The following is a 6,591-nucleotide window of genomic DNA, read 5'->3' on the forward strand; positions in this document are numbered from 1 at the left end:
TAGGCTCCCCCAAAGCCAGTATGTGCAGTAGGATCAAAAACCCATTGCCATTGTTCTTGAGTTCTCAGTAGTCCTCATTGTCTGCTATGTAAGTCGAACAGGCATTTTCTTCATGGCAGCCTGGGGCTGAGAGTGCCTGCTGGCCATTGTCACGGGAGCAGACCTGTGCCACTTTCTAGTGCACATTGTGTTTTCATTTGTTACTTATTTATTTTGAGTTGGAGTGTCAAGTGTCTCAGGATGGCCCTGAACTCAAGTAGCTGAGGATAACCTTGAACTTCTGATCCTGTTACCACAAATTGCCGAGTGCTGGGACGACAGGAATGTGTCACCACACTTGGTTTCTGAGGGAAGTAGTGCGCAGGGCTTCTGAATATTAGGCGAGCACTGTATCAACTTAGCCTTAGCCCAAAGCTTTCTTCATCTTTCTTTCCTGAAAAAAAATTACTGAGCCTTGAATTTTATTTCAAGTATATGATGTATTAAAAAACCCTCAAAGGATTCATGTTTTAAAATTTATTTTTAATTTTCACTTCATGGATATGGGTGTCTTCCCTGCATGCTTGTCTCTGCAGTACTTCCATACTTGGATGCCCGAGGAGACCAGAAGAGGGTCCTGGGAATTGAATCCACGTTCTTAGGAAGAACAACCAGAGGTCTTGACCACCGAGCCATGTCTCCAGCCCCACACAGAATGTTTGCCAAAGCAGAAATACTTCTGGAATAAATGCATACTCGAATTAAAAGATATCTAAAACAAACATTTTATTATTTGATCAGGGAAGATTCAGCAGTATTTTATTGGAATTAATATATAAATAACAAACAAAGAGACTGCATTATTCGGAATTGAACTCAAGTGATGGAGAAGTCTATACAACATCAATTTACTCATCGTTTCTTCAGTGAGAGGTGGGGATCAGGCACAATGAGTGACAGAGGATTCCAGAAAGAACAAGTCCAGGTCTTAAAACAAAACTAAGCTTTCTTATGTAGAAGTAGGGTTTATTTATTTAGTTGTTGGTTTATTAACTTATTTTTTGTGTCCTTGGAATCCAGTTCACAGACTCACACATGCTAGGCAAACACGTTACCACTGAACTACAAACCCTGGCCCCAGCATTATCATCAAACACCATCCTCTGAGAGAAGTTAAATCTAGGTCTGAGCAGCCCTCGGCTTGTTAGAAAAGAATTATCTCCACTCTAGGAAGAAAGCATGTAATAAAGGCCCATGTGGTATAATTTTGGCTGCATTTGTAGCATGCTGCTCTTGACTGGTTTGCTGACTAGTCTTATGTCAATTTGACACACAAACTAGTCATCAGAGAGGAGGGAACCTCATTTGAGAAAAATGGCTCCATAAAATCGGGCTGTAGGGAATTTTTTAAATTAGTGATTGATGGAGGAGGTCCAACCTATGGTGGGTGGTGCCATCTCTAGGCTGGAGGTACTGCGTTCTATAAGAAAGCAGGCTGAGCAAGCGAGGGGAAGCAGGCCAGTAAGCAGCACCCCTCCGTAGTTTCTGCATTAGCTCCTGACTCAGGTTCCTGTCCTAATTGAGTTCTTGTCCTGACTTATTTCAATGATGAACTGTGCTTTGGAAGTGTAAACCAAACAAACACAGTTTCCTCCCCAACTTGCTTTTTGGTCATGGTGTTTTGTTGGAGCAATGGAAACCCCAACTAATACAAGTTGGCACTAGCATACTGGGGTATTATAGTGACAGACCTGACTATGTTTTTGGAGGACTGTGGAAGGACTTTGCAACTTTGGGCAAGAAAAGGCATTGAGTGTTGAGAGCTCAGTGGAATGTTCTGTGGGAGCCTGGAAGATAAGAATGTGGAGAGCTGGGCAGAAGATGGAGGCCTGGCTCGTGAAGTTTCGGAGGGAAGTTTAAAGACTATATTGGGTCCATTTGTTATTTTTAATTAAGATTCTGGGCGTCTGGTCAGCTGGGGCTGAAGAATCAGCTGTGACTAACAAGACCCCAGAACTGCTGAAGTGAAACTTTGCTCTGCTGGGGTACTCGATGCTGGAGTTAAGAAATTAGCGATGATTAAGGAGAGAGCAACACCATTGAGGCGAAATCTTCTGGGAAGTGTTCCCTGAGAGCACAGTGAAGCTGCGTTCCAGAGGTGGTCAAGGTTGTACCTCATGCTGGCAGCTGACTTGGTACTGTGTAAAACTCACCCAGGTAGTACTGGTTTTGAAGGCATGAAGGGGTCATGGAGAGCAGCTGAAGTTTGGCACTGAGAGAAGCCAAGAGAGGCCATTGGTGAAGCTGTAGCCTTGGTATTAGTTGAAGACCCAGAACTGCAGGGGTCACACAGAGAAGCTGAGGCTTGGCACCATGAGGAGAGCCTATGAGAGCCTATTGGTGAAAGTGCCACCCAGGTGCAGCAGAAGACTCCAGTGTCTTGGAGATGCCAGTGCCATGGGATGAGCACCAAGGATAGCAACAGTGGGGGGTAGAGCCAGCCAGAGCCTAGAAGACAAGCTGTGTGTGCTAGAGGGCAGAGCTGGAGAAGGGATTCAAGCTCCTTGTAGGAGCCGAGAAGATCATAAGGGAATCCCAAATAATTGAACATTGACTTATTATTAACACTGTTGGAGTTAGTTCGGTTTTTCTTTGTTCAGATTGTGACTGTGCCCAGTATATTCTCTCTTGAAGGTATTTAATTTAATTTTGATTTTTACAGGAGCCCACAACTGAAGGATTTTGAACTTTGAAAAGATATTTTGGGTTTTTAGAGAGATTAGATATTTTAAAGAGACTGAAATGTTAATGTGTTGGGATTTGTAAAGACTGTGGGACTTTTAAAGTTATTTATGTTTTAAAAAATAAATTTATTATTATTTTTTTAAAATATTTATTTATTATGTATACAATATTCTGTCTGTGTGTGTATGCCTCCAGGCCAGAAGAGAGTACCAGACCCCATTACAGATGGTTGTGAGCCACCATGTGGTTGCTGGGAATTGAACTCAGGACCTTTGGAAAAGCAGGCAATGCTCTTAACCTCTGAGCCATCTCTCCAACCCTAAATTTATTATTTTTATTTTATGTTCATTGATGCTTTGCCTGCATGTATGTCTGTGTGAGGTGTCAAAGCCCTGGAACTGGAGTTACAGACAGTTGTGAGCTGCCATGTGGGTGCTGGGAATTGAACCTGGGTCCTTTTGAAGAACAACCAATGCTCTTAACTGCTGAGTCATCTCTCCAGCCCTATTATTTATGCTTTTAGTGTAATATCTTGGGGATGAAAAAGAAAGGAAAGGTATGGTGTTGGCAGAAGCTGCTCGTTCATTTTCCAGCCGCCCAGACCTGAAATAATCACACAGAAACTGCATTAATTAAAAACTGCTTGGCTTTTTAGCTTAGGATTCTTATTAACTAATTTTTACATCTTAAATTACCCATTTCTATTATTCTGTGTATATCCACAAGGCTGTGGCTTTCCGGTAAAGTTCCAGCGTCTGTCTCCTTCAGCAGCTATATGGCATCTCCCTGACTCTGCCTTCTTTTCTCCTCTATCACTGCTTAGAATTCCCACCTTGCTCTATTCTGCCCTTCCATAGGCCCAAAGCAGTTTCTTTATTAACCAATGGTAATAAAACATATTCACAGCATACAGAGGGGAATCCCACACCAGGTGTGGCTTAGTAGTGATGTGTTTGGGTATGAGGTTGACAAGGGGTCAGTTGTGCTGTTTAGTCTCATATCAACTTGATACAAAAGCTAGTGAAAGGAGGAGCCCTCAATTGAGAAAATGCCTTCATAAGATACAGCTTTAGGGCATTTTTCAATTAGGGATTGATGGGGGAGGGCCCAGTCCATTGTGGGTGGTGCCATTACTGGGCTGGTGGTCCTGGGTTCTATAAGAAAGCAGGCTGAACAAGCCAAGTAAGCAGTACTCCTCCATGGCCTTTGTTTCAGCTTCTGCCTCTGGGTTCCTGCCCTGTTTGAGTCCTTGTCCTGACTTCCTTCATTGATGACCAGCAATGTGGATCTGTAAGCCAAACAACCCCTCTCCTCCTCAAGCTGCCTTTTGGTGACGGTGTTTCATGGCAGAAACTGAAACCCTATGACAACTGGCGTGTGTGTGTGTGTGTGTGTGTGTGTGTGCAGACACAGATCCTGAGGGTAAATGGAGTCAGTGCCTTTGGCGCTTTGGGCAGGTTAGGACCCGATGTTTCTCTGTGAAGATCAGAGCCACCCTGTGGACGTCATGGGGGACAGCCAGGAAAAGGGTGTAGGCAGGAGCCAGATCCTCTCAAAGCTGCCAGTTAATCCGGAGCAGGTCTATTTTAGCCCCTTCCATCCTTCTTGTTCTTATGGAAGATTTAAAAATATAACGTAATCTGAGCCACAATACATTTGAAAACATTTGATCTGGTTTAACTCTTCATTGATTCTAAGTTAGGAAACAAAAGGGGTTTAAAAATGTGGCAGGTGGTGGCAACGTGATTTCCACACTGCAAGTTTCTTCTGATTTAGGTGCAGCGACCATGAAGACCATGGGAGTTTAATTTGCTAGAGAGAGAAGTGCATGGGGATGATGTAATGAGTGTGCATGCTTTCAGTGTTTGACTGTTAGTGGATTTCATCGTTTTGTGGTTCTATGGAAAATATGCTCATATATATATACATATACATATATATATATGTATATGTATTTTCTTTGAGATAACACAGTATACTGAGTTTGTTGATTATAAACTCAGTACCAAATCGGTGGCCATTGATTTCATGGTGATAAATAGGATAATTCCAAGGAAGCATGTATAGTGGAAAGCAAAGATTTCTAAGGACAGAATTGTGGGTGAAGCGGCATATTCATGGGTGGTAGAAGTAGATAGCTCAAACAGACATGGGTGGTCTTGTCTTTCTGCCTCGGAGTGACCCCCAGGAAACACAAAACACAGAATGTATGGAGGAAGGAAAATGTCATCATGAGCCCCACCACTCAGGCAAAGGACAAGTGGCCAAGGACTTGGAAGCACCCCTTCAAGGGCCCCCTTTGTGATTGTTTCTTATGTGTCTCTTGTTTAAGTCTTCTCTGACGGTCTCTACTTGGCCCTGCTGGTGTCCACCCACTAGGCCCTGCTGGTATTCACACACCTAACGGTGTTGGTGTTCACCTACCAGGCTGTGTTGGTGTCCATCCACCAGGCCATGTTGTCAGTATTCATCTGAGCAGAGGTAAGAAGTCAGGATGAGGAGGTAAATGCTGACGAGTTAAGGTGGTCTGAACACGGCCTGAGCTGCAATGGCGCTGCACAGCACAGTTCCTGTTGATAACTGTTATTTGCCCTCGACAGTTTCCTTGAAGATAGACAGTGTGTCTTGTTCATCGTCTTTCTGGAAGCAAAACAATAGTTTGTGAACACATGAGTGTGGCTCTGAGGACAGGAGGTGAGGCTGAGAGAGGGAAGTGAGGGAAGATTACCAGTTATTTAGTTTTGGTGATAGGTTCTCACGATGTAGCTCTTGAATGCTTCCTGACTCAGCCTCCCAAGTGCTAGAATTACAGATGTGTGCCATAATGCTTGGACAATTTTCATGAAAGGACAAAACAGTATGTTTACATCTCTAGAAAGTAATTACAGAACAAAGTTTAAAATGGCAAACATTTATGTGCCAAGGTCTAGGGGGCAATAGTAAAGATTTACACAACCCAACACACATACAAAAACATACAAAGAGGGGGGGTGAAGGTATAAACCTAATTTTATACAGTGCTTTTATGATAATGAAATAAAGGGGACTAAATTATGTGAAGATATAGACTGATTTCTGGGCATGGAGGAAAATGAGAAATTCTGTTCATGGGAATGGGAACTCCTTGAAAGTTTAAGGAGACAGAAGGGTCAGAGTTAGCATTAGTTGCTCTTATATTGCTGTGATAAAACATCAAGACCAAGACAACTTAGAGAAGAAAGAGTTTATTTGAGCTCATGGTTACAGAGGAGCAGTGTTCCTGCCGGTGGAGGGGAGGCAGCCCGCCGGTGGAGGGGAGGCAGCATGGCCACTGGAGCGGAAGCTGAGAGCTCACATCTTAAAGAGCAAGCTCAAAGCAGGGAGAGCGAGTAGAAATGGTGTGACTTTTTAACTTTCAAAGCTCACCATCAGGGTCACACTTCCTCCAACAAGGTCACACTCCCTAGGCACCCCCAAACAGCAGCACCAACTGGGGATCAAGCATTCAAATACTCGAGAGTATAGGGGACATGCAATTCAAACCACCACTCCTCTTTTCATTATCATTAGTATGCCCAACCACTTCCTCATTAAAAATGAATCTCAACCTTTGTATCACTTATTGATACTTTTTATATCTATTTATTGAATACCCTCAAGTCTGGCTTCTACTTCACTGATACTGCCACTTTTCTTACTTTTACACATGTCCGGAAAAGGTTATTTCAGAGCTGGAGGAACCAGCTCGAACCAGCTCTGGGCATGGACATGCCAGGATAAAATTGGCTCAAACACGTTCTCCTAAAGATGGATCACTGGAGTCTCACTTGTTGCTTGAAATCTTTACAACCAGATTTAGACTTCACAAATGATGATGACATCGTCTCA

The sequence above is a fragment of the Microtus ochrogaster genome, chromosome 15 (genome assembly GCF_000317375.1).
Source record: "Microtus ochrogaster isolate Prairie Vole_2 chromosome 15, MicOch1.0, whole genome shotgun sequence".
NCBI classification, from domain to species: Eukaryota; Metazoa; Chordata; class Mammalia; order Rodentia; family Cricetidae; genus Microtus; species Microtus ochrogaster.